This window comes from Musa acuminata, chromosome BXJ2-10 (assembly GCF_036884655.1).
Source record: "Musa acuminata AAA Group cultivar baxijiao chromosome BXJ2-10, Cavendish_Baxijiao_AAA, whole genome shotgun sequence".
In the NCBI taxonomy this organism is placed as follows: Eukaryota; Viridiplantae; Streptophyta; class Magnoliopsida; order Zingiberales; family Musaceae; genus Musa; species Musa acuminata.
Genome location: NC_088347.1, coordinates 12520001 through 12531232, shown reverse-complemented (window position 1 = coordinate 12531232; position 11232 = coordinate 12520001). Strand labels below are relative to the sequence as shown.

General features: G+C 37.1%; 1 long non-coding RNA gene across 1 annotated transcript; it reads right to left on the bottom strand.

The window, feature by feature from the left end:
• Window positions 1-926: 926 nt before the first annotated feature.
• On the bottom strand, window positions 927-9674 carry LOC108951432 (uncharacterized). Its single transcript, XR_010491748.1, has 2 exons — window positions 8303-9674; window positions 927-3469 (listed from the first exon to the last, which is right to left on the bottom strand). It is a non-coding gene; the product is annotated as an uncharacterized LOC108951432 (long non-coding RNA).
• Between the last annotated feature and the right edge of the window lie 1558 nt (window positions 9675-11232).

Below are 11232 nucleotides of genomic sequence, written 5' to 3'. Positions count from 1 at the left end.
CCAATCCTTTTATGCAGTTTTCTGTCTTTTTTTCCTTTAATCCTTACACCATGTAACTCACGGAAACCCTTTCTTGCCCCCACTAATACACCATCTTCTTGTTGCCTCATCGTTGCATCATTGTCAGGTCTCCTTCGCCTCCGATGTGCCTCTTCCTCCTCCTCCTCCTCCTCTTGTTAAATCATTTCTCACGATCTCAACTTGAGATCTTCACTCCAAAATTTCTGTTTCCTGTGAATCTCCTAGAACATCCTCTCTCATAAAGTATGCTATTGCTTCCCTCTTGCATAAGCTCTTTTTTTAATAAGTAATTTCTTAAACTTCTTATATGAGAAGCTCAACTTCAATTTTCTCTTTTAATGCTTGGAAAAAATATATTCTTTAAAGAGTGAGCCTAGCATATATATCTGTTACTTTAAGCGTAAACCAAAAATAAGTCTTGGCAAGAAAACATACTTGTAGAATAATATTTACCTGATGAGAGTTTTTAACATCAAATAACAAAGAAAAAAAAGACCTTATTTCTAGTACTTATTTACCTCTAGTATGATAATATCCAACCGTTTGTCATTTATATTATGATACGCAGAAATATGATATAAAATATAAATATACCTGATTCAGTTTACACAAGTGACCATATCTAAATCCTATATGTATCCATATAGACCCAATCTATCTTCACTTGATTTGTACCTATATTCATCCTAAATATATTTTATATTTTTTAAAATATAAACATTATTTTAGATATAAATATACCATAATGACTTAAGAAGTCCACGGCTAAAACTACATGAGCAAAAAATAAATCTTAACCCTAATAATTACAATCAAATATCTTCTAAAACAGAAGCATAAGGGCACTCGAGTCTTTTTATCATTATATGCAACTCTTCTCTATTTTGTCCAAGGCAAAAATAAAAGAAAAAATAAAATATTAGAACTTCAAAATTTTTATTCTCTCACAAGACCCAAAACATATGTTTTCTTGAAGAAAATTGTGCCACAAATTCCAGACTTGAGCCCATATTTACCATATCAGGCCAGATTATATATATACCAGATCATAATACTTGGCTTTTCTTGGAGAAAATGTGTCACAAGAGTTCCAGGCTATGTGTCACAAGAGCACAAGTGTAAGGATGCCTCGAACCAATAAGAACTCCCTGCTCCAACAGTTGAAGGCTATGAGCTGAGATCTTCCTGTGGCCAGATCTATGGACACTGGAAAAAAGTTCTTGAGAAGTACCATCCGCACCAAATGAGCACAAATGCAGCAAAAGATGTGAGTTCCCATTCTTAGAAGGGACTACAGATTAACAAGTACCGAGCACTACGTAACTATCAGTAGAATGAACTGTACAGTCCTACTGCTCGTCCTCATTGAAGCCTTTTTCCCGCTCTGAAGCCTCCCGTGCCAGTTCTTTCCTTGTTTGTGTCCCACCAAGATATTTGACAGCAGACATTTCCACAGTCAACCTAGCAAAAGCTACAGAAGCAATGATTGCCATGCAAGTCTTAGCCACTCCATCGCTTAGGGTTCAGCTTTTGAACCCATTAGTTGATTCCTTACTTCCCAACAATCAACATCTTTTCCTCAAAATAATTGGTTGCGATGCAGTCTCCTTCAGAATCCCCTTTGACAGCAGAATATATCCTTTTCTACAAGCTAGAAGTCTCAAAAGCAAACGTTTCTGATTGAATCAGGTTAAAGAGCATGAAGCATAACATGTATACTGACTACTGAGCTCGCACGACATTAGCAGAACTTTGGCCACTGTATGGGAGCCCATCGAGAGATCTTTCCAGAGCAGTATACATTGTAGAAAGCAACGAGTGATTGGAGTCATGAAACTTGAATCCATGGCCACAATTGGAACGAAGCTAACTATTGAATTCCTGGAGTATGGCTATTTAGAAGCTTGATATTTTGGACTTCTAAATCCTGGATCCACTAATTAGAAGACAGATATCCTTAACATTATGTGACAACAATCTTGTCGGACATAAATGCAACAAAAAAATGAAAGAAAATATATATGGGATATGTATCTGGATGAATTTTCACGAATCACACTTTCTTCTTCAGATATGCAGCAGATAGTAAAACTCATTTAAATGGTACAATTACTTGGTTTATTGGTGAAAAAAAAAAAAATCTAATGCTTCACTAGATTGATAGAACGACAAGTCAAGCAATTAGACTCCAAGAGTAGCACAAAACCCTAAAACATTAGACAAAAGGCTTATGATCTAAGGAGATCTCACATTCATGTAGTGGAAGCAAGCAGAAACTATTCCTAAAGGCATCAAAATATGTAGTCTGCAGTCAAAATAATATGCAGCGTTTTGCAATTACACAAGGAATGCAAGATAGAATGTAATGTAAACTATCTTCAATATCTCTCTCTCTCTCCACACATATATGTACATGTATGTACATGTATGTACATACATATACATACATGTATGTATGTACATACATATACATACATGTATGTATGTACATACATATATATATATATGTACATACATATATGATTAATTTCAGGTGTTGCATGCAAAAGCAGAGCTTTATGAAAACAGGCATAGTATCAACTGTTGATAAATGAGGAAAAGAATCATGTTGAAAGACAACCTATAGAATGCACCTCTAAGGCAAAGTGAGTCAAATCCAGATTGAAAATGCTGAATCAGAGGTGGTTACTTGTTAGCAGACATGACGGTTCAATTTTTTAGTATAAGTATAAAAGAAAATTTTCAGATGTGACATGCAAATTGAGCTTTAAATTGTAAGTCTCAATTATTTGGGATCAACTATATAAATATTTTATCATCATTAAGTTACGTAAGAAGTCATGTATTCAATTAAATAATGAATGAAAAAAAATAATTCAAGATGACTGTTAACTTCATTAAAGACAACCAACTTATCAGGTGAGGTGAATCGGTCAAGACAAAGGGTGCTAAAAAAAGAATGCTAAAATCCAGATAAAACCTCATTACCAAAAATAAACAAAATGTAATGGTACTTCAATTTCCTAACTTGGAATATTGACTATATTGACTCATTGTTCTTGTTGCAAGCTTCTGAGTAAGTTGCAGAACATTGACCATTAATATTTGAAAAAATGAAGAATCATGTTTTTCAGATAGCGAAAAAGATCAAACATTAAGATCCTCACATGTTAGATGTCAATTTATCACCCCAAAGTTTTTCCATGTCCCTTATACACAATTACTACAAATGAATTAGTCAAATACCCCAAAAGCGGTAAAAAAATATTTTTTGATCAGCCATACTGAAAAGGAAAGAGAGCTTAATATCATCTGTACAGAAATAAGTCACAGGTTTTCTGGACAAAATGAATGGGATAAGGCAGGAAAGCAAGTTTCTTTGTGGAACACTGAAAGAAAGAGTCTGCGGCAGTGGTCTGTCCGGCCACTCTCGATCTAATTCAGTTCTCTGCAATAAATCAAATTAACCAGTTTGAAGGGTATGTCAAAGCATCAGAATACTTTCAGTTGTCACTCTGAAAACTAGTAAAAAAACAAAAGATTGACTGAAGAGTAATTGCCACGAGAAGAAAATCTGTTTCACTGTGATTGTTTCAGTCTTGAAGAAATCTCAGATTATTTCAGGCTGGAGTATCCAACTTCACTAATTCTAGACTGTTATTTAGATATAGATATAATCCACGAATAAAAAGAAGAATCTTTGTAGAGAGAGGCCACCATATATTTGCCTGATCACAGAAATAAGTAAAACAAGAACCATGGCAGCCTAGGAAAATGTCATTCAATTGGGTCACCAACTTGAGAACTTGTCTTCTGCCGAACAGAAAAGAATGCAGAAATGTACCCACGATAAAACATATTTAGGATGCATGTCCCTTCTATTTTCAGGTGTATATTGAATCTTACAGGTGACTGCAGTTCAGATGCATGTCCCTTTAAGTGAAGTTAAACAGTAAGTTTGGATGCATCTCAACATTGACAATCTTCGTAGGAAAAGAAAAAATAAATTTGACAATCTTCCCAAAAAAATACAAAAGGATGTGCCTCCTAATGGAATAAATTTCCACGAATTTTACCATTAGCGGTCTGTGCATAACTTTCAAAATGGAGCCTCATTTCCAAGTACTAAAATATCAGGGCAAAGGTTTTTTTGTCTTGGAGGTGCCATTTATCCACCAAAAGTTTCAGTTGAATAATTCTATACTTTTTTCTGCTATATTGGTGAACTGCAGATTACTGCCTTGTAGTCTCTTTGAAACAGCAATCCTATACTTTTTTCCATTACACACACCATAAAGAACTTTATAACAATAAAAAGGTGAAAAATTTGATCTACAATTTAAAACATAGAATACAAACTGTTATTCACATGTTGAACCGGAAATTAAGCATATATATTGAAATCTTTTCACACCAGAAAATATTTATGATCATTATCTTCCAGTTAAATACCATCAATGGTGTCATATCAGGTGCACAAAGTCAGGCTTCCATCCAGCTAGCTATACCATTCTATTATAAATGATGATGCACACAACTATTTTCGGTTGAGATCATCCTCAAAGAATATGGGCTTTGTGAGTAGAGAAATATCTTATAGGTGCTCAACATAAACTAAAGAATGACCGTAGCAAATCGGTGCTGCAATAAGCATAATGTTGATCATGGAAGAGGCAGGAGGCAACACACTGAAGTCTATAATGTTGATCATGCACATACAATAACCCTCCAAATTTCATAATGAAAAAAGCCAACCTAAAGGACTCATTGGATACTTCCTGCAGACATGCTGGCTTGTTCATTCAAGAATTCCTTGTAAACATGTGAAAGTCAATATTGACATCTCCATTGAAGAAAAAAAAAAAAAATTATCATGAAAAAGATAGACAACCGAGTTTACAGTTCAGTATCTTGATGTATGTATCTATACCACATTATCCTAAATAGATTAAAAGATATGAACAAGTCTTGCTTCTTTCACTCTAAAAATCTTAAAGAGATTTGAACATGTTAAAAGACTGATATCTAAAACATGAGTGGTAATGAATACGTCACAGTGGACATTAGTTACAAGTTGTCTAAATATTCAGACAGTCTACTAATTTATTTTAATGGTCAAGGTCTTAGATATATAACAAAACAGATTTACTTTATTTGTATTTTATGTTGTACACCATTATTATATGAATCACCACATTTGAATTACTAATGCCCATAGTAATATTCAGTTGTTCAAATATCAAGGCAATAATTACAACTTGGGACTGACCCACATTGTAACAAGTTGGATTTTCAGCATTAATTTAGTTCAGCTATATATACGACACAGAACGTATCATTTTAATTTAGTTGGATTATGCGACAGGTTTAGATTGTCATGAGATGTATGTGACGTGAGATCCTAATTTAGTTGGATCCTTGAGATCTTAATTTAGTTGGATCCTTGAGATCTCCCATGAAACCAGTGCATGAGATGTATGTGACGTGATTCCTCTAATGCTAAATTACTAAATGCTCGAGGTGGGAGTTTAGTTACCAAGGAAGTCCAACTGGAATTGCAAGAGCCAGAGAGAACTTGTCCTGTACTTGAGAGGCCCTATCTTTAAACGGTCAAGGAAGTATTCATCCGAAGAATATTTTTCCATTGGAATGAATTAATGCCGATGTGGCAAGCCTTGTCAGCCTTTCTTATTGTTTTATGACTAGGCTTCATGGTGGGTCGAATCCCAATAGATCGAAAATTTTTACCATATCAATTATGGCATCAAGTGGTGACCGATAAGTAAAAAAAAAATTAACTATTCCATCACTATAACTTCTTCAATATATACATCCACCAAAGAGCAATAATCATCACTAAGTTACAACAAATTGCTAACCAGACTCCATAAAGAGGTGCAGGTCAATCCTCACTGCTCGAGGTGTGAAATCATAACAGATGAAGATTGTACTATAGGATAACAATCAGTTGTTTATGAATTGATGGATATTCCCATCTCCAGGATTCAGAGTAAAAAAATATATGTAATAAACCATCAAATTATTTTGACCGTGCGGTGGACATTACCAGAATTTATTCTAATGTTTGCAGGGAACTTGTCTATTTATGTCTATTGAGGTGTTGCCCTTTTTTATGTTTGTAACTCTATTTATACTGCAAGATGCCCACTGCTTTTGTATGTCATCTTTCCTCCTCTTGCCACCATGTAAACAATTCAACACAAGTAAGATGACACAGGTGCTAGCTCATGCCTCCTTTATGCTAAAAAAAATAGTAATCCTTAGAAGGACATTGCAATTATTTGGAAGGCACAGTACAGAGATTAAGAATAGACTGAAATTTTCAATAGAACGACTAACTGAAGACTTGGAGCAACAGAGAAACCATGATAAGTTCCTCTAGATATTCTTAGTAAAGGTGCATCAACCAATTTTTCTTCTTTATCTTTTAAAGTATTCCTCTATTTCAAATTCCAAGTCCTATAAATAATAGTGTTGCTCAAATACAACCAATAAACCTCTTTAGAAAAACAAGAGACAGTTGTTTACACGACACTAACAAGTCCATATCGACTATTTCCTATGGGTTTTGTCCTTATTTTCATTAAAAATAAAACAAATAAATAAAAAAGGCCATAAAATGGGTGAGGGTGAGATCACAATCTTTTCCGATCAAACACCATATGTGATCAAGTAACAATAACATATCATAATGCCACAACTATTTAGGATCTAAAATCTTAATGTATTTGGATCTATGAATTTTGTTCGTGATATAGCATATATTAAAAGAAGGGTGCCCTGTATCTCATCAAGATTCTGCTCCTCACTAGCCTAAAAATCTAACAGAAAGAATATTTTAAGTTACAGAATGTTTCTTGATTTGTATGCAAGCTGGCAACTAGTATTGGTCATTCTTGTAAAGGAAAACAATGATGCTAAGTTAAAATTAATTAATCAGAAAGCAAATTGGACAAAGCAGAGATACGGTTGAATGCATTGCGCAGAAACTGAATAATAACCAGAATCATCCAGAACAATCATTTGACCAAGTACATAAACAAAGGATGTAACTCCAATTTGCAGAAGAGATGCTAGAAGCAAACTAAAGCACAAGCAAGTGACATGATAAAAGATTCTCATGGAAATGGACAATTAGGATTTTATTACCCAACCATGAGAGGATATCAACAGCTGAGAAAAAACAAAACAAAAAACAAAAACTGTAATTTTTCAAATAATTGGGTAAAACTCTATGGTTATCAAATGATCAAAGGGAGCAAACTGGCCTCATGTTCCTTACTAGTTTCCATCTTGATGGGGGGTGGGTGGTGAGGTGGTAGATGGGTTGGGTAAGAATTAGTTGAAATAATGTCTCTATGAATTGACTGTCTCAACAAATCATTTGAATCTATTGTTATAATTTAGGACCTGTCATGCACCAAGAGTAAAAGCATTCAGCCAAATATTCAACTGAGAAAGATTATATTATTGTATTGTCCACAATAATAAAAAGATTCAAAACCAATAAAATCCCCCTTGCTGACTCCTTGCTAAGTCCATCATGGGACAATTCTACTTCCACTCTATGCTCTATATATGATGTAAATCCAGTATACTGTATTTACAGCTTCCACGCGTAGCACTCAACACAGCTACCTCCGTTTGACTCTTTTCAAGCATTATATTGTTGTTCTTTGGTCCCCATGATTTGGAAGTATGTTCATCTGAAGTTTCAAGCCAATTTTCATGGTTGAATAAAGATGAATCAGAGCCACCATACAATCTCATACTCATATGTAGTGTATCTTAATGTCTACGCTAGAATCATCAGAAACTAAGCTGAACCACGAAAGGCCCAAATTTTATGTTTTTATATCATGTATCTTAGCTTAAAAAACACATATCAACAAAGTCTTCTATTAGATTTTACAATAGCAAACTCGACAAGATCATTAAACATGAGAACATGTCATCACCTAACCCACCCCTAAAAAACCAAACACTAATTTTCCATTCAATGCACAAAATCAAATGTTTTGCAAATTCCTAATAGTTTCTCAGATTTCTCCTAAAACTCATGATAACATTAAAAATGTGGCTACTCCTAACAACTTAAGGATCAAAACTAAGGGAAACTTAAATTAAGAGTTGTGTTTGTTTAGACTTCTACAGATTTAGATGTCCAACATATATCAAACACGTCATGATACAAAAGTATGGTTTTACTATTTGGTACAGAAAACATAAGAATGAAATTACAAGAAGCCACATCTCATACCTCAAGAAATAAAGAATACTTCCAAACAATAAAGAAGACCTTCTGTGAGCCAGTAACCGATTCATACCTCCATCGCATGAACATAAAAGCAGACAACTCTTTCCTCGAGTTGCTTTTCCGCTAAGAAATGATGTAGAACGTCGAACACGACGAAATCTGACTCACCGAGGTCTTTGTGTAGCATCCGCAATACATCCGAGCTCCATCAAGAGACTGGAGCACAAGTCAACGGTGGTTTTAATGCATGCGGGAAGCAAAATTTGAACTGCACGATATAACTCGAGAACAAAAGCTGATGAGGATCACGATCAGATAAGGAGGGATTAACAATGTCGAAAATCCAATGCAAATCAGATGAACAAGAAAGGTATCTATGGGAAAGTGAGATAAGTCCAATAAATGTGACCGACTTGAGAGCCCCAAAGATGGAGGAGGAGGAAACGAAAAGCAAACAAAAAGAGAGAGGAGATAGGAACTAAGGTAAGAGAAGGGTCAACAAGGATATTGGGAAGAAACTACCCATGCTTCGTCGGAGACTGTAGTCACCGCCCAACATCAACGTCTCAGCGATAAGGAATAGAAGGGAAAGGAAGAGAAAGAAGGAAAATGAGTGGAGGAGGAGAGGAGGGGGAAGGGAGGGAGAAGAAGACCGCAGTGACTAAAGTTACATCCACACAATAGGCAGACGATACAGATGGGGATGGCATTGTGTACTTCGCCGCCCAGCTGAAACAATCACCATCTCAAAAGCCACGCTTCCACGCACCATCAAGGTCGGGTTTTTTTAATCCTTTCTTGTTCTCTTCCGCCACTCGCATTCCAAAGGCCCAACTTTAACCCACCCTCCAAAACGGAAACCGAATGAGAAGAGACAGATCGGCGACAAGTGGATCTAAAAAACGGCATAACTTAAGAGAGGATCGGGATTGGAGGCGAGGGAGGCGGAGGAAAAGAAGAAGCCTTCTCTTGCACGCGTGTCCGCCATGAACTCACAGAGCCCCGCTTTCCTATTACCACTTCCACACCAAACAGCGTCAGCGTAATCACCAACATAAGGTAGCGCATCTCTCTCTGCAGGCAACGCCAGGGAGACAGGGATGACAGAGAGAGGAGTGAGCACGCAACAGCGACGGCATCTCGCGGATCGATGCCGCCGCCCGCTGTGTGCTCACTCTCTTCTGTCAACCCAAATGACCCCGGCCACCAAATCATCCAACATATACACAAAAACAAACCACAAATATTCGCACATGAGAAAGGGAAAAGGAAACCAAATAGAAGATGGAAGAGGAGGAACTCGCGAATCCGCAGCCGATGGCTGCCTCCTTCGCCTCTCTTCTCGTCGCCCGATCCGATTCTAGGGTTAAGGCCCCGCTCCCGACCTTTACACACACACGCACTCTCTCTCTCTCTCTCTCCTTATCATCGTTGGCTGGCACGTAGCTACCATTAGCGTATTTTGTCGTTTTATTGCGCGTATAGTTTGTCCTCGGTTCGTACGCAGACTCGGAGAAGCAATGATATGGAAGGAGAGGGAAAACTCTACGAGGCGGGACCCGCGTCCCGCCGGGCCTTGTGATTGGACGGCGGCAGGACCAGGGCAGACGTGTCGGCGCTGTTGCGTCGCCGTACGAGCGGAGAATTTCTCCCGGCCGTTCCAGCCTCTGCTGATGGCATACGTACGGTCGTGATCGATGCTTTGGAATAGAAACAATGCCCAAAGTAACCCGGTCACGTACCCGGTTCGTGATTGGAACGATGGGCGGGGGTCTCTAAATGTCGAGGACGAGGGGTTTAATCTGAGCGATTAGCTTGGCTAAGGTAAGGTCACATTGATTGATCTCACGGGCTAATTAGTGTACAGCTTCTGTAATATATCAACTTTGTCAAAGCAATTATGGATGTCTGCAGTGGCCCATAACATTTAAAGATATCTGTAGGCGTTGTCACTTGAGAACACTTTGATGACAAATGTATAGTGCTTCTTATTAATTGACAAAGTTGAGTGTTCACTAATTGACAAAGTTGAGTGTTCACTAATTGACAGTGTTGTGTACCAAGTGTTGTACATATCCATTTTTATCACATGAGAAAAATGAAAAGTTGTGTGTGGCTTCTGTTCCTGCCAATTCGTAAGTCATCTTCTAATATCCACGAAGAATTATCGTGTGATTTTTCAGGGCAAAAGAACGCGCGTCTTGTCAAAAAAATGCTTATGTTAATATGTTCTTTTCGATACCAATTGACTCCCTTGATGTGAAAAAATAGCTCATCATGGTGAATGAAAGATAAGGAAGGAGCACATAAAGGGGGGACTAAACCTCTAATCTATGAGAAAAGGTGAAATGAGTAAAAGGCATCATCGAAACGAGCACATAATGCCAAATCAAAAGCACCTGCTTTCAAGATAATATTATTGAATCAGTGCAGTCTGGAAAACCCTTTTTAAAGTTTAGTTTGGAATCACATGGACAAACTTGTTTGCACATAGTTTTCTTCAGCCGACCTGAAGCAAGCACACATACTTGCCAGTCCGCTCTCCAATGAGAATTTGCTTCCTTTCAATCTAATTTGCCAAAATTTTTGGAAGATTAAAAGAATCTGTTGATAGTAGATCTGGATGACGAGAGAGACCTAAGGCAAAGACTTCTTCTCCATCCATACATGGATGACGATATACATAAGTTGACGCTACGTTAGAGCCAAGTGAGCTTCCATGTCGGCATCATATACTGGCAACTTCTCATTGACATACAACGCCACGATTCCCAATTCCATGGAGTTGCTTCACGAACTACAAAATATAAGTCAGAACACTCCATGTATGAAAATCTCTCAACTCTTTTACTAGTGAAATAGACTTCTTCTTACTTTTTCAAGCCGTCACATGAGCTAACTTGAGTGTCGAGTGATTAACATCAATACAGAAG